At 40.5% G+C, this 26376-nt stretch overlaps 1 protein-coding gene across 6 annotated transcripts in view; it reads right to left on the bottom strand.

Annotated features, from left to right (window-relative positions):
* LOC129731175 (probable serine/threonine-protein kinase MARK-A) overlaps positions 1-26376 on the bottom strand; it is a 171625-nt gene that overhangs the window by 52388 nt on the left and 92861 nt on the right. The gene's annotated exons all lie outside the window — the stretch shown is intronic.

The following is a 26376-nucleotide window of genomic DNA, read 5'->3' as shown; positions in this document are numbered from 1 at the left end:
GTGCCCGCTACTTGACATGACTTGACGCGGCTAACGGGAATGGCGACCCGAGCTTGTTTCTACGATTGTGACCATTAAACGTCTAATCTTTTCCAATTCGCGGCAATGTCCACCCTGACAGCGGTGGTTAGTAACGAATATTGGATTAGTATCGTGTGAGTTCAATTGTAGAGTTGTGTAGAATCGTTGTTTTTGTAAACAGACACAAAGAAGTTTTTCCAAATCATAGGAAAATATTTCGTGCGTTGGATTCATTCCACGTAGCAATTGTTCCAAGGCAGCTGCAAAACTGAAATACATTAATCTTGAATAGAAGATTAATTATTGAACGAACGGAAACACATTTTCCGCACACTTGAAACCTCCCGACTGACAAACGACCCAAATAAGTTCCTTGCCTCATACTCGACACTCGTGTCAGTCTGGTGCTGGCATGTGGGGAAATTGCTCAAAAAGTGTCACGTATGGTTCGCTTGTACCCTCCTCTATTACGCTCTCTGTAGGGTCCAAGAAGAGAAAGGGGAAAGGCACTGTTTTAAATGAAAGAAATTAAATTAATCGTCTCGTTTTTGTTCACCGTCGATAACCCTCCCGGATACGGTCTACTGAAACAAAGGAGCCAAATAATTGTGTGCATGTGTGTGTATGTGGAAAATCCGAAGGATACGCATTTTATGTGTTCCTTGAAAAAAGGTAAACTGTTCTCCGCGTCTGGACCGTCCGCATTGGAAGCTTTTCTGCTAACCTGGCAAGGTTCTCATTTTCTATTGAATAGCTAAAAGGTTATATTTGATTTTTTCGTACTACACATCCATTAACCCACACACCATAAAAGTAAAAAAAAAAAAAAACACTAGCTGCTACTATTCGCATTCTGGTACAGTAACGAGTAAGCCATGGCATGTAAAGAAAGTAGAGTGTGAAAACTTTACCACCGTACATAGAGTCAGTAATCGAATCGATAAAAAGGTGACATTTTTCGGTAATTGAATGTAAAAGAGTTTCGACGGCAGACAAAACGAAATGAATAAACTTTACGTCGGTCGATTTAATGGGATTCCTATGCCGATTAATTAGAACCGTCGGAAGCCAAGGATCTGTAAAGATAACGAAGATAAATTAATAGGGAATATTAAATACGGGTCCACAGATCGATCAATGGCTGCATCGTTCGGTGCGGGGCATGAATTTAATTAAAGTCTGCCTATGTTGTTGCTATCATGTGATAGTTTTATTTCTTCGCCTTTTTCGAACGAAATTACTCTAGCGTTCGAGGAAAGGCAGCCAGACGCAGACCGTAGGCGAGTTTGCTTTATTTATTTTCTATACATATTTTCAAAGGCGGATTATGTTGATGAAGAAGAAAAACCGCAAGGAATTTTAATAAAAACCGCTCCTTCAAACGGAGTACTTCACTGCGAGTATCCGCTGGCCGTGGTCGGTACAATTTTTACCCGCTGGCTCTGTCCGTTTCCCGGAAACAAGAAATCTTAAACTGCAATGCTTGCATAACTTTAAATTATTGTTTATTTACATTCATCGAACATTGTTGTCTACATGGACACTTAATTGCTAAGAACGACTAAAAATTATAATTGGTCACACGATCGTAAAATACTCTAATGCTAATATTGAAATCAAACAAATGGTAACACATATTTGTGCCGTGTCAAATAAACTATAGTTGAGGAAAAAAAAAATGGTAACACAGATTAAACAGTAAACACATACATCGACGAACAAATGCTGAACGAATGGTTGGAAGGCCTCATATGCCCTATCTATAAGAAGGGCCATCGATTGGATTGTGGAAACTATCGAGGGATAACGTTGCTCAACTCTTGCTGCTCGTTGCTCTCCCGTAACCTGTTCTTCAGATTGAGACCGCTAACGGAATCCTTTGTTGGCGAATACCAGGCTGGTTTTCGACAAGGGCGTTCCACGACGGATCAAATTTTCACCCTGCGACAGATCCTCGATAAGTTCCGGGAATACAACTTATGGACTCACCATCTGTTTGTGGACCTCAGGGCGGCATACGACTCAGTGAAATGAAACGAGCTGTGGCAGATCATGCTGGAACACGGTTTCCCTACGAAACTAATAAAGCTGAGTTGTATGACACTGGATGGATCAAAATCGTGCGTGCGGATAGCTGGCGAGACATCAGCCGCGTTCGTAACGTTGGATGTACTGAAGCAGGGGGATGCGCTCTCCAACCTACTGTTTAACATCGCTCTTGAGGGTGCAGTACGAGAGCAAACGTCGAACGAAACGGTACGATCAACACGAAATCTCACATGCTTCTTGGTTTTGCGGACGACGTCGATATCATCGGTATCAACCGTAAGGCCGTGGAGGAGGCTTTCGTACCTTTTAAGAGAGAAGCAGCGAGATTGGGACTTGTCATTAACTCTGCCAAAACGAAGTACATGGTAGCTGGCAGAGAGCGTGGGAGTCCCCGTGGTGTTGGTGCTGAGGTGGAGATAGATGGGGAACGATTTGAAATGGTTGACGAATTCGTTTATCTTGGTACGCTTGTGACATGTGACAACGATATGAGCCGTGAAGTGAAACGACGAGTTGCAGCTGCGAACAGGGCTTTCTACGGACTGCGTAAGCTCTGCGATCGATACTTGGCGGTAAATTAGAAGGTGGAGTGTGGCGCAGATGCACGAATTGTACCAGGTATACAAACATGCTGATATAGTGAAGGTAATACAGCAGGGCAGGCTTCAGTGGGATGGACACGTAGCCAGGATGCCTGACGAGAGAGCTGCCAAAACTATCTTCAGTAGAGAACCAGGAAGAGGCCTTCGACTCCGTGGTAGGCCTCGCACGCGGTGGATGTGCGCGGTGGAAGAAGATGCACGATATGCTGGTGTACGGGGAGACTGGAGAACGGCTGCCCAAGACAGAAGAAGCTGGACATCTCTAATTCGTTCAGCCCTAGACCGGTGAATGGTCCGTTAGCCAAAAAAAGTAAAACAAGTAAAAAACATACATCTTATCGGTTCATGGTGCGCATAGTCTGTCCGATGGCGTTGAAGCCGGAGTCGTAGTGGTCGTGGGATGATGTTGGAGTCGACCTGAGCGAGAATCCAGGGCGCATTAATTTCCCCTACAAGCACCTTAGTCAGAAACACAGTTCTCATGACCTTTCGTCTCTTCTGAAGCGTGTCCATACCCAACAGGCGACATCGGCTCGCGTAGGATGGAAGTTCGTCAGGGTTTTGCCAGGGAAGAAATCTTAAGGCAAACTTTACAAACTTCGCTTGGATTTTTTCTATTCTGTTACCCCGACGTTGTGAAAGGGACTCCATACTACGTGGGCGTAGACAGCAGGGGTCACGGAATTCACTGGATAGTCGAAACATAAATCTCTAATTTCTGTTGGCTTTGCTGATGGTATATCCGGATATCCGACTATTCGATTATCCGTATCCGGATATCCGGACATCCGAATAGTATTTGTTTACACATCCGTGATCCGAGCTTCGGATAACCGGATCACGAATACATCCGGTTAAAAGTCCCAGCACTACTGGTTACCCTGAGGTACATGAGACTCTTATGTACCTCAGGGTAGCCAGTGCGTATTGTACAGTGTCATACGATGCAATCTGCGTGTTGTCCGACATGATGCCTATCAGCATCTCATGATGAGACTATAGGTTCATTCCAGTTTACCACGGTAACTGTTAGTACTGAGGGCTTTGGACCACACTGCACTGGCAAGAAAATTTCGCATGCTACCGTACACCGCTAACCTATTTGACATCATTCGAAATAATGCAGCAATATCCGTTGAAGCTCTCTAACAGATAAGTAGGCGTGGCTCTTGAACTTGAATTCTCAAGAAAGATCGCTTTGAGGTAATGGTGCAGTCTCCGACTCTAACCATCGCCTGTGGCACGATTTACGGTTATTAACAACCACGACCTCCGTTTTATGGTGCTCTAAATCCAGTTTTCTGGAGTGCATCCAGTCCTAAACCTTGCGTATGCAGTGCGCGGCCGTTCACTCGAACTTTCCGATTGACTGGTCTACGGCGAGTTAATTATGTCGTCTGCAAGGCCGACTATCACCCACTATGGGCAACTTTAACCTCAACACTCCGTCGCACATGACATTCGCCAACATTGGGTCTAGGGTGAAGCTTGTGCGGTGATCAGGACGTAATCAATTCCGGAAGTCCAACATCTTGTACAGCGACACCTCTACTTGAATGCTCTTAAGCGCGAGTACTATGGAGTTCAAGCTGGCACTATTGAACGCATTCATCATGTCAAACGTGATGATTGCGCTAAAGCTAATGCCCCTTCTCTTACGCTGGACTGCCACCTCCGCCGTATTGGCGACGGAGGGAATAGCGTCGAGCGTGGACCTACCATTCCGAAAGCCGAACTGGCCATTCGCCAGACGTTCACACACTTTATGTAATTCATCAGTCTGTTGAGGATAAACCTCTCAAGCACCTCGCTGGCAGTGTCCAGCAGATAAATAGGTCAATATGCCAATGGTTCCCCTGACGGCTTCCCAGCTTCCGGTAATGGGACCAGTCTTTGTCGCTTCAACTTTTCCGGGAAGTCATCGAAGCACTTCTGCATGACTACCCGGAACAGCTGGTGGGTTACTTTTATGGTTATCTTGAAGACCAGGGCCAGGAAGGCTGGATTCCATCCAGTCCCGGGGCCTTGTCCACTCCTCCTCAAGCTCGACAAGGCTATCGTTGCTTTCGGGGTGGATATCCGGCAGGTAGGCTGACTATCCCTGGTAAGTGTCTGAGATATTAAAATATCGGACGAGAGACTCAGCTCGTGGTGTTGAAAAAGTCTCACGGCCATACGCTCCAACATCGGGATCACCAGCTCTGAAGGCAGCAATATGCATTTTGTCTAGGCCATTACGATTTCGTAGGCATTACCCCACGGATTCGTATAAGCACTCATGCATAACCTAGCAGAACAAGCCCTCTTGCTTGCCTATTTTGCACTCTGTAGCGCCAATCTTAAAGACCCGAAAGCTGCACGGCGCTCTACCCTAAGTATTTCAGTTCGCGCGCAGTGCAGAGGCCCGTTATCACTTTACTCCTACTAGTAAACCGGTGGCTTCTATTTCCCGGGATTCCCAGATCTTTTGTTTGCCGGAGCACTTTTTCCATCCAAAATATTTGGAGAGGCACCTACATTTTTTCTTATGGGTTGAAAAATGCAGGTGCCTCGTCAAATATTTTGGCAAAAATTGATGCAAAAAACAAGGTTTGTTAGAGGACTTGAATAACTGTCAATTAGGGTCCTGCTGCGACCTGTCAGCCCTAGCGAGAAGATCCCTATCTCAACCACTGGCACTCTGTTGCACATATTTTACATGAAGAGAGATCCGGAAATACACATGGTAACACCATAATGGCACAACCTGCTATTAGACCAACCTTACCAACCTGGTATAGGTCCTTCCGAGACTCAAACGTCGAAGCGAACCTTATACCGACAAGATTGGTGGCTATGTGTTATATATAACATTTCGAGGTTGAACGGAGAAGAAGAAAGTGTTGTTGACAGAAACGGAAGAGAAAAGTAGACAAGCTGTAGACTGTTAGACTTGGATGGAGTCAAGAAAGCTTGTAAAGAACTAAAAACAGCTGAACGGCTGAACGGCTGAAGAGGACTGCATCCCCGCCGAATTTTTCAAATTCAGGAGTGTTGCGGTGCCACAAATATATCCCTTTACAGAAGATTCAATGATTTGAGAATGAAGGTTAGGCTGTCCCAAAAAAAAAAGTATGTTGAACAAGTCAAGGGGCTCATTCCTAAATTGAAAGATAACGTTATTAGCCTTTTCATAGAACATTTCGCCTTCCTAAAAAATTAAAATGAGATCCTAAATTTATGAAAATATGACTTTTTCAAGCTACAAACCACTTTCTTGCACTTTTTTCAATTCTGTTCGATGCCCACATTTTTCCATATATTTTTTTATTTTGCGGAGTTGTTTTGAAATATTTTGCATGGTTTAGTTCAGCATGACATTCATAAATTGAGGGTGAAACCCCGCAAAACACATATAAAAAAATTGTTCAATCAAGAACTGAACTGCAAAGCGGGATGAAACGAACGTTATTATTTTTTATCTCTCAAAATAAAATAGTTATTTTTCCATCACATATAAAAATGCCAATATCTTCCCAAAAAAATAACATTAACAAAACATTAAAAAAACCTTAACAATTGCTGTAACTATACGTAGTTATACCATAATTTAACTATGTTTGTCATTGTAGATACAACAATTTTATATTAAATATCATTGTCCAGAACAATAAAAAACATCGTTTTTGCCATTTTTACAATGAAAAAGGGGGGTCGATATGTATCTTAACAGCATTTTTTCAGGCATTTTTCCCATACATTTAGAAGTCACTGACAATGTTTTTCATGGTGAAATTATTGTCGGTGGTAGATTCAACAACCAAAAACGTTGTTAAAACATGGTAATGACAATCGTTTAAAAGCTTACAGTAAAAATACCGTGTTTTTTATGGTTCATCAAAAACAAGGTATTTTTACTGTATAAGCTTGTAAGCGATTGTTGTCATTACCATGTTTTAACAACGTTTTTTGTTGTTGAATCTACCACCGACAATAATTTTACCATGAAAAACATTGTCAGTGACTTCTAAATGTATGGGAAAAATGCCTGAAAAAATGCTGTTAAGATACATAACGACCCCCCTTTTTCATTGTGAAAATGGCAAAAACGATGTTTTTTATTGTTCTGGACAATGATATTTAATGTAAAATTTATGTATCTACAATGAAAAACATAGTTAAATTATGGTATAACTACATACAGTTACAGCAATTTTTAAGGTTTTTTTAATGTTTTGTTAATGTTATTTTTTTTCGGATTAGCCCCCCGATAAGATATCAAGGATCTTTTGAAGTAGAATACTTCTCTCAGGAAGTTCGGCTACATAGGGATGTGAAATGAAAATCTAAAACCGAAAAAAGTGAAAAATATGTCCAATTTCAAATGCTAATAAATCGGTTAGTATTCGATGGATTCCCTTCGTTCTTGCAGCAATAGATTGGAAAATCTTCTAAGATTCTTCCCAAAATAAGATAATTGTAATTTTATTATTCACACTATTGTACTATTGAAAATAGTCAAGCCTTGTCAAAACGAAAAATTCGACCTCTGATTGGTCGTTATATGCTTGCTTCCCAAGCACGGTCGTCAGGATCATATACCTTGCAATTGAAAACATGCTATTTGGCCTATATTGGCCTGTTTCAGCCGGAGCCGCTCATAATAGTTCCAGACAGCGACAACAGCAGTCGTCCTTCCTTAGCAGCAGCACTAGCCCTGAGGTTGGTCACCACGTCTCAGGAGCAGCGCGGTTTTTCTCAGCGTGTGTCGCCAGACAGCCATTATTCTCCCCGTGTTGGGGCAGCATGAAGATTGCCATCAGGAAATCCAATTTTGGAAATCAAAATGCCTTTTTCAAGGCAAATAAACAAGTCATTGAAAGTTGATAATTTTTGTCAACTGTACTTTTACAACTTTTTACTTTTACTTTATTTAGTAAACCCCCCACTGTAGGGGCAGCGCAAAGGCTGCGATCAGCATAACCAACTTTGAATAACAAACTGCCCTGTTAGACCGCATTCACAAAGACAGTTAGTTCGACTATGCAGAGCTAATATGAAGTCGATTCAATCAATCAGCAGTAACAGAATTTGGTCGTCTCTCAGTTGCCAAGTTGCAACATGATGCAACACGCAACAACGAGCAAACGAAATCGCTTGATGTTACAAACCGCAATAAGATACGGGTTAAAACCGTTGCGTGTGTGAGAGCACCATCGGTGTTTATTCGCTGGATACAAAAATCAAATGCGAATTGTGGAATAATTTGTCTAAAGAACATAAGGAAATGGTAAACCTGAACTGAAAGACGTAGCACCCTTCGGCTATAAAAGTGTGTTTCTGGGAAAACTAGCTACATTCATTAGTCGGAAGGTGAACTGGATGGACCGTCCACAACGTTGACAGCAGTAACAGCAGATTTCGGCACTCAGCAGTAACAGACCATAGCAGCGGGTTGCGCCTGTGGTTGCCTTCAAATTAAACAAATCACTTGCCCTGTGGTTGGTCATCACGTCTCAGAAGCAGCGCGGTTCTTCTCAGCGTGTGTCGCCAGACTGCCATTATTCCCCCACTGTTGGGGCAACATGAAGATTGCAATCAGGAAATCCAATTTTGGAAATCAAAATGCCTTTTTCAAGGCAAATAAACAAGTCATTGAAAGTTAATAATTTTTGTCAACGCAAGCAAGCATTCTGTGTTGCATCCTAGCAATTAAAATCTGTCGCACCCATCGAATTTACTGAATGTGAAATAGCTTCTAAAGTGCATGTTGTCCGTGTATCTTAATTCCTACAATGTTATGGCAGCTTAAAAGTTGTTAAAGGCAAATAAACAAATAATTGAAGGTTAACAACTTTCTGGCATCAACACAAGCAGACATTCTGTGCGGGATGCAATCAAATTCTGTTGTAGTTGTCTAATTTTTATTTTTACTTTATTTAGTAAACCCCCCACTGTAGGGGCAGCGCAAAGGCTGCAATCAGCATGACCAACTTTGAATAACAAACTATTAACGTTTATTCACTAAAAATTCATCCAATTCAAAACAGGTTTTTGTCTGAGTACAACAATGTGCACAAAAATAATAGGAGGGTTGTGTGCAAAGCCACGACCGCAAGGTTGAAGTAGAATACTTTTACAAGAAAGATGACCCGGCTGCTTGCGTGTCAGTCATTTTGAAGTAGAATACTTCTCTCAGGAAGTTCGGCTACATAGGGATGTGAAATGAAAATCTAAAACCGATAAAAGTGAAAAATATGTCCAATTTCAAATGCCCATGAATCGGTTAGTATTCGATGAATTTCCTTTGTTCATGCAGCAATAGATTGGAAAATCTTCTAAGATTCTTCCCAAATGAAGATAATTGTAATTTTATCATTCAAACTATTGTACTATTGAAAATAGTCAAGCCTTGTCAAGACGGAAAATTCGACCTCCGATTGGTCGTTATATGGTTGCTTTCCAAACACGGTCGACAGAATCATATACCCTGCAATTTAAAATATGCTTTTAAAATTTATGCAAAATATGCTATTTAAAATAGCGGATAGCAATATAGCATAATAGCAATAGATAGCACACTAGTTGCAGCGGATCTCAGCATCGATAGCAGTTAGGCCAGCGGATGCAAGGGCAGCGGATACCAATGGCAGCATATAGCGGCCACAACTCTGGCATGGCTACGGATAGCGTAGCAGTTACAGCGGGTACATCAGACCATGACGCATTTATGCAATAATTGAATGAAAATTGCAATTGCAACAGTCGGCCTTTTTCAAGGCTACTAAATGTTTTTGGAAGAGCATAATGAATGGTTATTAATAAACTGCAACTGAGGTTTGATGCAAATGCACAGCAGTGTGATGTTATTACAATTTGTTGATACTGTGCTTAACAAGCGGTATATACGAAACAAATTCGATTTCAAAATGACTGACACGCAAGCAGCCGGGTTATCTTTCTTGTAAAAGTATTCTACTTCAACCTTGCGGTCGTGACTTTGAACACAACCCTCCTGTGATTTTTTTCATGTAAATTTTTGTAAGAAATTGCACTCTGCAGTTAAAATTTCAGTTCTGGATCAAAAATTGTTTTATTTATGTTTTGAGTTTATTTATGTTTGGTTTGGTGGTTATTTATGTTTTGGTTTTATTTAAATATTATAAGAAAAATTAATTTTTCTATGATGTTCGATGGGCTCTGTGAGTAAAATAACTGAATGCGATACTTAACTGAACGATGCAAAATATTCAAAAACAAACCCATAAAAATAAAAAAAAGTTGAAGAGGTTGTTTATAAGACACAACCGCAGAGGTAACGTAGAATACAACAGCCAGTCTTATGCCAATGTATTTCTTGGAATAGATTTGGGAATACACTGAATTGGGGTTAATTCTTCAGATAAACTTTGAGGTTAATTGTGTTTGTCAATGCCATTTATTGACAAGTGAATATTTTTTCAACCTGGCAAATTTTTTATTTAGTTTTGAATGATTCACAGTGATAATCAAATTCTACATGAGGTGATTTGTTAGCAATTACACTACCCGTCATAAGTTTGGAATCGCTTTACTGAGTATTGCAACACCCAGTTTGAATATTGCAACGCCTGCCGAAAAGTTTAGCATCACCTGGAATAGGCGGATATCTCGTGTTTTTGACAACCTATAAAGTTGCGGTGCTCAGCAAACTTGTTCAGAAGGCTAAAGGCTTTACATGGTATACAATTTAATACTGAATTACCCCGCTATGCGGCGCTAGGGTGCATGAAGCTTTTTATATTTAGACTTCAACTTATCGCGTGATCATTACTACCCACAAAGTTGCGGTGTTCGGTTTGTGCCACCAGTTCTGGTCAAGCATATTACAGTTACAGTTATAGAAATTTGCCCATTTTGAGTGATGCTAAGCTTTTCGGGGTGTTGCAATATTCAAACTGGGTGTTGCAATACTCAGTAAAGCGAATCCAAACTTTTGACGGGTAGTGTATAAATGAAAATTTCAACCGCTATACTGCTAGCCACGCACGCTATATAGCAGGCCACGCACTCTAGCCACACGCTCTATAGACATGCACAGACACGCTAGACATTCACACGCTATATAGCAAACCACGCACGCTATATAGCAAGCAACACGCGCTATAAACATGCACACACGCGCTACAGGCATGCATACACGCCATAAACATACACACACGCTTTAAAGCAAGCCACACGCACCTTATATATTCGGGACACACGCTTCAAATATTCACACACGTTATGTACATACACCCTGTATATACATACGCTGGATGATGGTGGCTTCTCAAACCACCTGGCGGTGCGAGTCTCTTTCAGTTTCGGGTTGTATTTGCCCAACGATATCTGAATCGGATTACCGCTGGTGGGGTCCAATTCAGATCGAAGGGGAGCCGAACTGAAAGAGGTAGGACTACAGCTAACCACTACCACCGCCGCTGTTGCTCGCTGCTGATCCACGCTGCCTTTGCCAACTGTCATCGGTGTTGATGTCCGATGCTGCTGCCTGTTGCTAGTAAACTGATTTGCTTGAGGAGAAACAGTCTCTTATATAGCCCAATGAGTGCATTCCCGGCTAACTAGGTACTCCATTCTGTCGTCCTATTTAGGGAAAGGCAGCAAGCGACCAATCAAAAATCGACATTTGCGTTTCGACATTGTTCAACAATTTTCAATATTACAACAGTTTGAACAATCAGATTACAATTTTCTGCATTTGGACGGCTGCTTAAATGATTTTCCAATCGATTGCTGCAAAAATGACAGAAATCGGTTGGAAACTGACTGGGTTTAAAACGTTTGAAATTGGACAATTTTTGTGACGCTCTCGATGTTTTCGGTTTTGAAATTGGATCCCTGTATTGAAATTGGGTCCCTGTAATTGTTGCCGTAAGACGTATTCTACGTCAAAAAATATATGGAAAAATGTAGGCATCGAACGAAATTGGAAAAGGTGCGAAAAAGTGGCTAAAAAAAGTCATTTTTTCATAAGTCACGTTTGGGCAACCGGAAACAATTTTTTAGAAAGTCAAAATGTTCTACAAAAATGCTATAAATAACATTATCTTTCAATTTAGGACTGAGCACCTTCACTTCTCTAACATCGATGTTTTTGGGACACACTAATGCAGGTACTCCGCCCAACATTTGGATTTAAAAAGTACTCTGTCGATTGAAAAATGTAAATAACTGACACAAAAAATTGCGGTTGGGTTTTATTTTCATCAAAAACGCCGTCGAGCACTTGCAAATGCTTCGCGGAGTACTATTTGGGAACTCCTGACGCTATACCAAACCGATAGAAGATCGCTATTGGCGTAGCCATCGTCTACCCTCCAGATCCTGATCAGTCCTGAATGAATCACGTCGATGATCGACTCCACACCATTCCTGCTGAATGTACTTTCGATCGCTTTGCCAAAGCTTCCAACAAGATCTGTAACCTTTGGTTCATGCAACGAGTTTCCCACTCAACAACCCAAGTGTTAAAGTTACCAGCCACCACCAACGGCTTTAATCCGTCAGCTCCATGCTTGTAAAGTCTATCGAGGGGTTCACGATAGACCAACGCGTGGCAGAGCGTAACAACTGCAGTAGAACACTGAGTACCCTTCGTCTGAGGTTGACAAATCCTCCTGACGGGGAAACATGCCGTTGTCCATATTGCTGCCATGCTGGAATTATTCGCGACCCAGTGGCCGTTTTCGGGAGCGGGAGGCTCCCCGTAGTCTTTCGTTCTATGGCCTGTACTACCGCAACGCCTGCACAGTTCATTGCTGTTGGAACCCTCACAGGAACCGAGCTTAAGAATGCCCATCCTCAAAGCACTTGAAGCAAACGTTTGGTTGCTGGAGTATGCCCAGGGGGTATACAATCTTTAGTTGTGTGTGGAGCTCAAGTATCAAGCCAAAGTGAGATCGACGGATGCTCCGCGCATTCACCCCTGGATCCTGGGTTTCAGTCATTTTCTTTACCATTTTAGTATATTTCGACCCATCCATCTTGTCTATGATGGCATCCCTGTGCACCGTACCATTCTGTAAAATGACCAAGGAAACTGTCATTTGGCCGCTTCGTCATCTTGATGCGCGCTTCTTCTTGACGTTTCCTACCTACCACGGTAACCCAAGGATTTCCCGCACCCTCCATATCGGCCGGTTTCCGGCAGATCTTGAACTGCTTTCCCGCTGTATAGTACAACTAACCGTTTCTTCGTGTTCCCGGGGACTCTATCATTCTCTTAGCAATCGGCCCCGTCTGGGTTGCCTCCACTCGAACTACGAGTTTCTCGTACTCTGTTCTGTCCTCATCAATAGTGTTTTGAATTAGAAAAAAAGAAAAGAGACCGTTAACCGTTACATCCGGTGTGGAGATAGTTGTACTAGCCTTTACACCTCCGCTTTTTTGCGAAGACCGCTGGATACCCCCACGTACAAAAGGATTTGGTAACCTCTCTACGCTTGTCATCAGTTTGTTATTGTTGCTCTTTTTTGGGATAAGTCCATCTTCCATCCGCTATTCTTGTCGCTATCCGCATGATGGAGTAGTTGCAAATGTGGTCCCATAGTGATTTATACCGAAGCAGCGAGGTCATGGCTGAGGGTAGGCAGCTATGACCAAGGCTCTACATTTTCGAAACAAAACAATGAAACTGATATACTCGCGCTGTCATTTCGATTCGAACAGTTTCATTTTCCCTTGATTCCTTTCGGCTACTATCAACGAATCATTTCTTTCTCTCTTTCCCTCTTTTTTCTTTCAGATCATTTCAAATGAAACTAATGACTATATCAATCGACGGAGAGAGTGACGGAGGGTGAGACTCTTTCCTTTCCTTCAGCGTCTCAATGATGGATTTTTTTTCCTCTATGTTGTTGTAGGTTAAAAAATAATAGAAAGTGACTTCATAAGTTTGAGCCTCGCGCGCGGAAGTCAGATATAAATGGATTCTTTTACAATTTAAACTTTATTGTTACTTGAATGCTTAGAGAATATACATGAAGTAGTTGTGGTTAGTCTGACTGAAGGTCATGAAAACCCTGTGCTAGCTTTGTGTAGCTCTACAGCAATTCACGTCTTTACCGATGTGAATCAAGTAAACAGTTTTTGAAGAAGTTTATATCTGGAAATGGAATCAGTTCGTTTTTTTTTTTGTATAACTGATTGCAATTGTGATTACATTAATTATCTATAGATAAATCGTCCAGCTCAAACCTTGGTAGGGGTATGTGGCGAGACCATCATCATCATCATCATCAATTGAAATTAGCACCGCACCGCGCCGTTTGATGGTAGTTTTCCTATACCGCAGGCCGTAGTTAGAACGGCAATGGCATCCAATAGATACGTTACGCAAGTTCCGATCAATATTTCCTTCCTCTTTCCTATATATATACTGTATGGAAGCCTTCTGTCTCCGTCAGCGCTCATTGCCATTTTCAATTGAGATTCATCATTTGAGAGTGATAATCTCCGCTTTCAATTCAAAAGCGTTTGTATCGATTCCAAGCCCTTCAGTTGTCAGAATCACAGCAAGAGCTTTCGACTGTGTGTCATGTGACTCACGAAGTGCTCGAAAATGATACAAAAGCTTTTAAATTGAAAGCGACGGGTCAATGCGTCACTATAACCTGATAATTGTCAATTGAAAATGACACTGTCAGGCTCTGGCTATGACGCCGGGTTAGTGCGTTTGACTGATGGGTGCGGCACTTCTGGCGTCGTCAGAGATGCTTCCGGATGCTTGTGGCTTTTGCGAGAAGTCGACGGCCCAGTGTCCGAACCTCACCACTCCTAGGCAGTCTCCTGCTGCTGATCAGGGACTGTTTGGATGCTGTTAGTGGGCATACACACATTGCGTGCCTTCGGCGGTCGTCCCGCGCCGACCCGTGGTGGCATACAGCACTGTTGTGTGGTCTTATTTGCTTGATCTATAGGAAATGTTACCGCAGTAATTATCGAGGCATAAGTATTCTCAATATCGTATACCGAATCCTCTCTCGCCTCGTATTCCACAGATTGCAGGCGTTGTAGGAAACCTCTATTGACGAATACCAATGTGGTTTTCGAGAGAGACACCCCCTTTCGGACAAAGTGTAGTGACAAATTCTCGATTGATTTCGAGAATTCAACTTGCAGACGCACTATCTGTTCCTAGGCTACAGGGCAGCGTGCAATTCAGTTAGGTGAAATTAGTTAAGGTGGATTATACTTGAACATGGTTTCCCAACAAAACTGATACGTGTCACCTTTGTAGATTCTACACCATAATTACGAAACATGCTCCAAGGTTTTGCGACCGTATTAACCATTGAGCGGTGGAAGAGGCCTTAGAAAGTCTGAAGAGGGAAACTACAAGAATAAAACTGGTCATAACCACACTAAGCGGCATACTGAACGATGATGCTTAGCACAGATGTACGAACCATAAAGTGTACTAAATATACAAATCGCCGGATGTTGTCAAACAGATGAAACATAGCAGGCTCCAGTGTTCTAAACATGGCTGGATGTGCTCTTGACGAGCATGCCAGCGTAATAGGTGCTGGATGCGATTGGAGGCTAGCAACCCAAAACCGAGTGACGGATTCTGGATTCGGCACTGGATTGCTAATCAGTCTGACCTTCCAAAAGCAACGTATAATTGTAAAGTGCGACAACGATGGCAACCATGAAACAAAAAGACGGATAGCAGCCGCGAAGAAGACCTTGTAAATGTTAAGTAGCCAATTGAGATCCTTAAACCTAATGTTCCGCACGTACTTTGCGCTCTAAACTACACTGATACTCCCGGTGGTGGTTTAGCATCATAAAAGCTACTCGAGCAATTGGAGTCTTTGAGCACAGTCTTCTGCTGTCAATACTTTGCGAAAAATTGGAGTGTAGTGCAGGCGCATGAACCACTAACCGTACTGAGCTTGCCAGTATGCGGTAATTACCAAGCGGTAATTACAAAGTCAGCGGGACACACTGGCACCGTTGCACGAATTCAGAGGAGCGATCAGTCAAGCAAATATTTAGCAGAAAACCTGACATAGTGTAAGACATCGTACTCGTTGAATTTGAGGTGTAGATGAATACACCCGATCAGTGTCTGTTAGGGGCTATTGGAGATCGAGGTCGAGTGATATTTGAGGGTATTCTAGGTTCGGCAGCAGTTCGATAAAGGGCTCTTGCTATAAACAAAAACCAAATTATAATTAAACAGAGAAATGTAAAAGCAAAAGTTTTATAGAACCCTTCCAAGGTGAAAAATCGGTTTTCGATAATAATTCATACCCAAGCCAATACAATTACAATTTAATTTAAAGTACGAAAATTATTGAATTTGAAAATTTAGTACAAGGGTTAAGTTCATGCGATTCCTCATATTATTGTGTTTATCCAGAGTTGAAAAATTTCAACTCCTGATTCTGAATATCGTTTCTAATGTTTAGCAACTGAGTAGGGAATTGAAATAAATTTTGCGTATATATGAGTGTATGGATGAGCGTGACAGACATTTGTCATCAGTAAGAGCATTGTATGTTACTTTAAAACGATTAGCAGGGTTCAGAATAGCACCGGTTGCCAATTACAACGTTCACCTCCCAAAAACACTTTATTACGTTTTTGATTAACCTACCTTCACAATGAAAAAAAACTATCGGTAGCTAGAACTATCAATTTGAACTAGTAAAAAAAATTCACTTAATTTGTACAACAAAAGATCGACAACTCTATCGTAGATGTAAATTCGAGCACCTCACCGCAAATGGAAAATAATGACAGCCATATTTGTTACCCTAATTGGATATGACTTCAGCTAATAGCTAGCATCGATAATAAATTTATTGATAAAATCACGCTAATTTCACCACCGAGCCAAATTTTCCTGTTTTCCTGAGGTAGGAGTTATAAACTCACTTCAATAATTGCTAACTTCACACATAGCTACAAATCACCGGTTTAGTATCTGTCTGGCGGGTCGGAAATCGGCTGCCGATGTTCACGATTGTTCATATTATAGTATTCAATAAATCCGCATTATCAAAACGCCTTCCGGTGCCGAATTTTGGCAGAGGTGGAGGTCGATCAGATCGTGTTTAAAAATTGAAATAGTCCATTGAGCGAAGGTGTTAGTGCCCTGCTGTTATTGCGACTATTCAAGTGCAGAATAGAAAGCTAAATGCGTACTGCACTTCAAGCTGACTAAAACAATAAAATCGGGGGAGATATTGCAACGATACCCAAAGAGCGTAATATTCATTAACTGCTCGCACTTACGCTCTAATTGAGTTGCCATGAAAACCCCTCTGCTAGAAGCCTCAGGCAAGCCCCGAAAAAAGCTCCCGCTAAAACTGGCCACCACCGCGGACAAAGAACAGAAGTAAATTTATGCAAACATGCATATGTATACCTGGGTACGTGTGCACATCATCTATTATATTATATGGGGGGTAGAGATTCATCGATTGCCCGTCTGGGCGAGTTTCCTCCACCACCTCTTTTACCACCTGCACACGGTTATTGCAGCGCCACGATAATGATAATGTAATCCCGTGCCGGCGGTTTTGAATATGTTCGCGAACGCAGCAACGCACACGGTGGCGGCGCGACGAGCTTCCGAAAACAGGTAAAACGGTGGCGTCCGGCGCGACGTGCGGCTCACTGAACGGGCAGTACGGAAATTAAAAGCATTAACATGATGGAACGGTTCGTGCTCGGTGAAATGTTAGGTAAAATGCATTAGATCGATAGCCGATATCAAAAGCATTAGGAAGAGCGTGTTCAAAGAGACTATGATGGAATGCTGGGGTCTCTGGGAAGTGGATGTAACAACTCCTCATTCGAAGGGTTGATTCCGAAGGCTAGTTTTGTACTATGGATGATTTATTTCGATTAACAACAGTCCAATTTATTATTGTTCGATAGTTTTATAATTAAACTAAAAATGTATTCAATATGATTTGTTAACCTGAAAAAAAAAACTACAAAGCAAAAAGTTGTTTCAGCATACCCCAAACCCTCAGCAGAGATCCTTCGTCCAGATTGCTGTTCTCACAAATCAAGTCCTGCTAGCCACCGCTGTTGATGGCGTGCGGCGAACAACTTGCGTTTGAAACTGCGCGAGATTATTATTAATTGAATTGGCTTTCATTTGATCCGGATTGTATGAAAATAATTAATTAATTTTTCGCTTCGCCTAGTGCGCCTCCATCTAATGATGCACCCACCTGAGGCACCGTACGGGTGTCGGGTTCGTTCGGGTGCACTCGACGCACCGTTGCATTAGATAATAGGGCAAAAAGCGAGTCAATGAATTTTAATGATAGCTCTGTTGCCTTGGGGATTTTAATGATTTCGGTCGCCACGAAATGACTGATTCACGCAGAGCTAGATATCCCGCAACCGGCAAATGATACTAATTTTCTAATTTAGCCTATATTGTTGCCACTCCTGAAAGCAGCCCATAATGATAACCGGCGCGTCGCATCGCCTGCCTGTGAAAGCACCTGCGAGTTGACATTCGTGTGTTGTAGCAATTGGCTAACCGCTCGAACGCTGGTAAGCTAGGAAATAGTTTTAGCACATGCCTGCTGGTTTCTGGTCAAGTGATGATGTTGTTCCGGTAGAATGGGTAGAACCAATCAATGTTTAGATGTAAATTGCAGTTAAGATTTCGTTTTCATTTTTGACGGCAAAAGAAAACTTTGTAATAGTATTAGAGATCGACAACGAAACGAAACCTTAGGTCCAGATTTTTTCTTGTTGTTGCATCCGAGTATTGAGTATTGAGTAGGATTATCTTTTTAGCTGGGCTTTTTTTCCTCTGTGTGAACTCATCACTGCGACAAGAGAAATTTGATCTATTGTGATATTGCCCAAGTGTATTCTGTACTGCGCACTTCATATTATTGGCAGTATCACCATTGAAGTGAATAATATGCTTTGTCATTTTTTTAATATCTGTGCTTGTGTGTGAGAGTTTACCCTTTCGTTTAAAGCTTACTGCTCTACTAAACCGAACCTCTTTCTATCCTGCCAATATCGCCAAATTACTATTCCCTGAACTGAGGCAACAGCTAACGTTCCTTTATGGCCAGGCTTATTCTAAGAGGGACTTATTATGTCAAGAGGAAGGAGTCTTATCGAAACCTCGTTCCTCCTACCAACACCGCGTCACAATTACAATTCCCTGAAGAGGCACTTTAAGCTTCACCTCTGGTCAGTTTTATTATAAGTAGGACTTATAGTTTTTGCCAAGAGGAAGGAGTCTTATCGAAACCTCGTTCCTCCAGCCAAGATCGCGCCATAATTACAATTCCCTGAAGAGAACTATTATACGTTACTTAGAACAGTTTTATTATAAGAGAGACTTTTTTGTTAGGATGAAAGTCAGCAAGGGTACTATAGAATTCAGCTTGAAGGAAGGGTATGTAGTGAAGAGCCTGAGAATAAACCCATGTTGAAGTCCTTTGACAACCAATTGGCCTGATTCTACTAAGATTCGAACCCACGACCACTCGCGACGATCAAAGCGGACTCTGTAACCTTGCAGCTACGAAGCTCCCCAGGCTAGGCTAGGCTTATTAAACTTTCTGTCAGTTAATGTTAACCGAAATGTACTCGGCAATTTTTACATACGTAAGTGCTCGGCAGGGTACTCGGGTACCCACCTAAAGAGATGCTTACTTTTTCAATTTTAGCCCAATTTTGTATTTTGGCCCGTTAAAAGGATGGAAAATTTAGTATATTTACTTGACCTAAAGAGCCGTTGGTCCCCTTATGGTTTGCGTGAATCTGGATATCTGGAACCATGTTCAAGATCGGAAATCTGCTCCAGAATGGTTATTTCAGAAACGGCTCATCAAATCAATTCAAAATGAACGAAAATCAGCTCTTGGGGAGATTCAATGAATTTGTATACCCCTGGCGCTATAAACAGTCTGATGATGGCAAATGGTTTATTCTTACTAGTTAGGAATATTCTATGAATTTTATCTGGCTGAGTTGAGGGGAACCTTGTTTTTCAAAGTAACAAAGTCTGAAAAGGTACCTGGGTACCCTAACAAGTACACGAGGGAAACGAGCCGCGTAAAAACCGTGTAATTTCCTAAATCCGTGTAAAAAAACGCGTAAACTCCGGAAACCGCACGAATGAAAACCGCGTAAATTTCGGGATTCGTGTGAAAAAAGCCGCGTAAAAAAAATTGCGCGAGAAGCGACCTTAGTGTACATAACAATTCATGGTGAATCCAATTCTCGCAGCTTCCCTTCTGAGCACGGTCTAGACCTCCTCCATAGCTCTACGACTAACACCGATGATTTTGTTAACATCCGCGGAGCCCAAAAGCACGCGATAATCGTGCTGCTCCTTTGCACACCTGATCTTCGTATAGCATTTTCCAATGATTTGTTGAACAATAAGTTCAAGAGCCCGTCCTCTTGCTCTAGACCACCTGACGTCGCAAACGCATCCAAAAATTCGCCTGCTGTCCTCCTGACGCTAGAGGTGAAACCATCACGAAAACCACGTCCAAGCATAATCTGAACAGCTCGTTGTCTTCCACTGAATCGTACGCCGCCTTGAAGTAAGGGGTAATATCCACCAAATGCTCAAAAAAACAAGGCTTTTTCATGATTTTTTTGTAGGACATTTGAGATGGAAAAAAAATATATGAGATGGATAAATAATATATCATTGAAATAAGCAACTCTTGAAGAATGGAAAAAAAATATTGCTATTTATTTCACAAAATGGCGGCTGTGCAGCAATTGCCGTGAACCGCTTTTTTTAAAAGTTCTTCCACGGCGAGCAGTAGAAATCGTGGCCAACTTCGGCTATAGCCAAAAAAATTTTTTTTTATTATCTACATAAGTGTCGCTAGTGAAGTACACATGATTATATTTTTAGAATTTTTCTTCGCAAAATGGCAACGGTCTTCAAAAATGCTATTAATCTCAAGAATCACAATAATAAAGCTCCTAATATTTTTTTTTACCTTCAGTCAGTCATCCATGCGCCGTAAAGTTTTTCTTCCAGGGCTTTATTCTCCAGCGATTTTGATGGGGTTGACGTCCGATTCCATACAAAACTCAAACTTGTCACTTTTGAATATAACCCACAGTTAAAAAGTATAGAAAAACTCAAAAAAAAAAACATACACAACGAGAACGGCTGATCGACTAAACAAAGAAAATTGTGAGTAAACACGTGCTGTGGAGACGCTGTAACGGTCGAAAGTTGATGCAGCTACCTCTATACATCAAATTTGAAACACGATATCGATCATAGGTAACTTCTACTAGTTTACAAAGCCTCGAAATTAAAAAAAAAAAAACGAGCATCTCCAAAATAAAAGAAAAATGTTTTTTTGGAGCATAAAAGCTGTCAGGTAAAATTGATTTAAACGAATTTTGAGTTTAGATCAGTACTTGGGCGATGTAGATTTTGATTCTAACTAGGATAGCTTTAGCATGATTTAAACCAATAAAAAAAATTACAAGAAAAAAATTATTTTGGTGGATACAGTAATCCCCCGTTTATACCAGTACTCGATTTTATCTGCCCCCGATTTTATCATCATATAACATTTCATCAAAAAAATGTCAGTATGAACTGATTTTCTTTTTAGATGCAATATTTTAGTACTTTTGCACAGCTCTGTGTAGAATAACATCATTCTGGATATAGTTTACATTGAAAACTCAACCAATGTACAATGTTTTATTTTGGCGTTTCCGTTCGATTAATTGAAAAGTGATTTAAGCCATAAAGTATATTCATATATTTTTATGCTATTAAAAAGGCATCTTCTGATATAGAAAAATGGGCGATCAATTCACCTAAAAGTTAGATAGAAAATTTCCATCTTCATTTGATTGAGATAGATGTATAGTGTCTTCAACATCTCTTACATATTACGAATTATATGAATATTCAAAAGGCACTAAAAACCCCAATTTTCGTTCCAACTTCTACTCACATTTTTCCGAATTTTTAAACCTTCTACAAAGTTATCAGCTTTCCAAAAATGCTTGCGTTTTGCAAAAAAAAGTATTATGTTTTATCTATTAAAATAAACAAACATTGCCATATAATAATATTTTCAGGAGTTATTGCACGTCCACCATCTCCAAATCTCGTAATTATTCACGAGTGGCAGTTCCGCTGACAATTAAGATACAAACTTTCGTCTTGTCTGTAGACAGCATTCTCGATTAATTTTTGTTTTTAAATTCATCGGTGTTGTTTCTGTTTCCTGCTTGCGGGTGAATGAAGAAAAAGTGAAAAAAGTCTCAATTTTCATGTGTTTTGAAATGTATTGAAGAGATATTTTGTGAAAGGGCTGTCAGTAAACCACGTACACACATTGAGGGTTTTTTTATCCCTCTTCCGTTACCTTAGAAAATAGCTGAAAATCACGAGAGATTAATTTTTTAAGCTGGTTGAGATATGTATGACACTAACAGCACAACTCTACAGCTTTATGCAAACACTAGTACCTAACCTACGAACTAGTAGTGGAATTTATGTTTTACCTATATGAGAGCCCGCCCTCTTTTAGAGGAAGGAGGGGTGTCAAGTTACCATTGACATATTTCTTATTCCTAAAAACCTCACCATGTCAAATTTGGTTCCATTTGCTTGATTAGTTTTCAAGTTACGCAGAAGTTTGTGTTATATTTGTATGGGAGCCCTCCTTTGAAGGAGAGGGAGGGGTCTCGAGCTACTCTAATAACCTTTTCCGGCCTCAAAAACCCCTACATATAAATTTTCACGCCGATTGGTATAGTAGTTTCCACGTCTATAAGTATCAGAGAGACAGACAGACAAATAGAACTGCTTTTGATTAAATTTCCTGTAGTAATTTAAATCGCTGATTTTACGTATTAAATTATTGGGTTACCATCTTTCTAATGGCTTAGAAGAACAATCGGCGCGAGTAATTGCAAATAAATTTAACAGTTATTTTGTTAACAGTGTTCAATCGATCAATCAAAGTATTGATTTGGTCAATGAGCCTGACGAAATAATACAGCCGATCCATAATAACTGTAGCTTTGATGGTTTTCATCGAATTACTTTTGCAGATTTGAAAGATATTTGTTTTTCTTTGGAGAGATCGGCTGGTATCGATAATGTCAACGCAAAAGTAATACAAGATTGCTTTCATGTCATTGGACACGATCTACTGGACCTTATTAATGAATCGTTGCGAACGGGGCACGTGTACTTACTTACTTAGATAAATCGACCAGCTCAAACCGATGTAGGGGTATGAGGTGGAACCATCATCATCATCATCAACAAAATATTAATAAAAAAATCCCGATTTTATCACTTTCCTATTTTATCACCCTAAACATCATCAAGGGGGTGATATAATCGGGTGATCACTGTATTACTCCTTAACCAACACAGGCTTTTTGAAACGGTCTCAGTCTATGAAACATGATACGGAGGAAATTTTTTATGCGGTATTGAGGAAGCTTATGCCTCGATAGTTGTTACAGCCGAGTTTATACCCATCACATTTAACATAACTCACAACTCAGCAAAGTGTCATCTTATAGAATAAAATTTAATATTGCTAGAACGTTCAGAAATATTCGATTGCTGTGATTACTAAAGTTTCAGAGTGGAAAAATTCAGTAGAATTTTACTGAATCAATAACAAAGTGCAACAAAATTTTAATTATTTTTCTGCCTTGACTTCTATGTATGATTTTTTTTATGTATTTCAATGCAAAAACAAATTTCCCCGAGTTTGAGTCTATTTCACCTTAAGTAGCAACAATGGCGCCATTTTGAATTTTTGGAAAATCGAAAATTCTCGATATTTTTATCGACGCCAAATATCAAAATTTTAAGAGTTTGTTTTTTCAGATCTGGAATTGGACCGAAACTGACTTCAAAACGGTGATTCTACAAAAGCAGTTTTGGTTTTAATATAGTTCAAAGAGCGAAATAATATAAAGTATGTAGAGTATTAGAGTATCTCCCAGCTGGTTTCGAGGTACGATGCTGGCCTAACAAGCCAGTCGTCGTATGTTCGAGTCCCGGCTCGGGAGAGACTGTTAGTGTCAGTAGGATCGTAGCGCTAGCCCCGCAATTGTCCTGTACACTTAACAGTCGGCTGCGAAGTCTGTGTATAGTAAAACAGAAGGTCGAATTCCGATACGGAATGTAGCACCAAGGCTTTGCTTTGCTTATGTAGAGTATTAATGGATCCGCTGATATCTAAATGTGAAAGTTAAGTCATATGTTTCATTGGGGAAAACAGTCTCAGAAATCGATTGGTAGGTATTTGATCTACGTCAGCAACTTGTCAATTTTACCCCAATTCTCCTACAGTTCTGAAATAAAATTATCTTGACCTAGGACTAATATTCTTAAATCGGTTTAATGTAATGTCAAGAGTGTAAATGAGACTCAAAGATACAATAACAATCCAATTAACATGATCCCCTGCTTTTGCAGGGAGAGGATCACATTTTTGGCCAGGACCGGTCAAAATATAAAACTCTCGAGATAGAATCTTCGATAAATTTGATACTTTCAAAATGTATTATGCTTTTGCTATTTCACTTGACATAAATGGTGAAATTAACATAAAAAAAACACAGACTAACAGACGTAACACTGAAACCTAGCTCCATCGCCACAAAAAAACGATCCTTTCAAATTTCTAATCGAATAACAGTCATCGCGCGACAACGCCGTCTGGGGCACTGTCATGCAATCTCATACATATTTTGTGGTTCCCCACTTGACACATGCAGTAATACTAGCGCTGATGTCGAAATGCATGACGCAGCGCGAACACGGCAGCAGATGGTGCTAGAGTTACTAACGTAAAGTACTGAAATCATCCGAACGATAATTTTTTTGAAAATTTGTTCGAAGTTCGAAGTGTCTGTGAAAAAACTGTCATATAAACACAAAGAAACACAGAGATTTTCACATTCAGATTTTAGCGAATCCTGTAATGTTCTACATACTTATGTATAATTTTTTTGCTCTGTGAAATATGTTAAAACAATCAACGTTTTGAAGACGGTTTTTGTCCGATTTAAGGTCTGTTTTTTTTTTTCAGAAGGATGGTTAAGAGAATAAAAACATTGAAAATGATCGATTTCTCAAGAATTCAAAATGGCGCCCTTGTTACTCCTTAAGGTGAAATAGGCCCAAACTTGGGGAAATAATTTATTAAAGTGAAAAAACTGCACGTGAATTATTGTAATTTTATGAAAATACGCATTTGTGTCAAGTTAAAATAGCATCTATATACCTAGTTGCTCAAGTTTTTGCTAACGTAAACTGGGGTGACTTTGATCACACTACCCCTTGTTTGAATTTGTAATAAAAAGCGCTCGAAGATCTTGATATTTGTCGTAATCTTCACTGATTATGTTTAGATATGCCTACATTGCTACTATCCATGCGTTTCCAGCTATTCAAAGAGTGTTTTTCATGCTAGAATACTAATTTAATATCAAAGTGGATTTTGAGCGATTTTTATTGCATACAAACAATCGGTTCAGGCGGATACAAAACAACAAGCTGCGATACGTAAAGTTTGTTTATTTTGTGCCCAGATTAGTTCTTGAGATAAAATATAACAATACTACGATTTTCATTATTGTTTTTCTAATTTTTTCCTTAAAGGTAATGTTGAGTCCCTATAATATCAATAGTGTATTACATGTTTTCTTCTTACCGGCAACCCAAGACTACACGTAACTTGCATCTTTGGACTATTGGGTAAGCCATGTTCCACGTGGACTAGTTTTTGGTGATTTTAGACCACCTTTCTTTTGAGTTTTCTCTTCATGATTGGCAAGTATTTCTCAATAGAGCGGAACTGGGGGCGATTTCGTGGGTTAAGGTCTTCTGGAAAAAGCTGAACCCTGTTTCTCTACAAACCATTCTTAAATGACTTTGCTGCAATGCAATGACTCGCCAAATCTGGCCAACTGTATATTTGACTGGAACAGACCGCCCTCCCCAGCTATTGCCGAGTAAAATTTTTGGCCTGGGATTTGCACAAACTCAGCCTTGACATATGTTTCCTCAACCATCAGAAGACACCCGTCGAATTTGATCAGTACATGGTCGTCTAGCTTCTGAGCACGGATTTTGGCCACACTATCCTGTTTCATGGTCCAGTTTGGCTGTTTGCTAGCTCGATACGACTTGATTACTTCCCGAAGTCGAATTCTCCTCATGGTACTATGGGCAGCACCGAATTTTCTGGCAAAAACACGGTCCGACAGATTGGGATTTCTATTGAGGGTCTTCAAAACTTTACCACGCAGTTTCCGGTCGGCAGTTCCACTCAGATGATTGGCTTGAAGCTTCCAGATCGTCGTCAATGTTTGTCAACGCTTTCAATATTGTCAACGCTTTTGAACACATTCACATAAGCTGTATTTCGTATAACTTTTTCTATCACTTCCTTCACTTTTACCATATCATCGTCACAGAGTGGAAGAAAAATATTCGATACCGGTTCGCGGCTTGAAACAAGTCCAAATACCATTCATTATGGGTATTCTCCGAAACCGATTCCGAAAAACGATTCTGAACGCCATCTTAAAGTTCAAGATGGCAATCTAGCCTATAGAAAATACATCAAAATAGATGTGATTTAGGAATTCAGCATCGAAAAATACACTGGTCTCGTAGGTTGTTTCACTTTATCAAGCCACATTG

The sequence above is a fragment of the Wyeomyia smithii genome, chromosome 1 (genome assembly GCF_029784165.1).
Source record: "Wyeomyia smithii strain HCP4-BCI-WySm-NY-G18 chromosome 1, ASM2978416v1, whole genome shotgun sequence".
Taxonomy (NCBI): Eukaryota; Metazoa; Arthropoda; class Insecta; order Diptera; family Culicidae; genus Wyeomyia; species Wyeomyia smithii.
The sequence above is the reverse complement of the archived record's forward strand: the minus strand, read 5'-3'. Positions and strand labels throughout refer to the sequence as shown.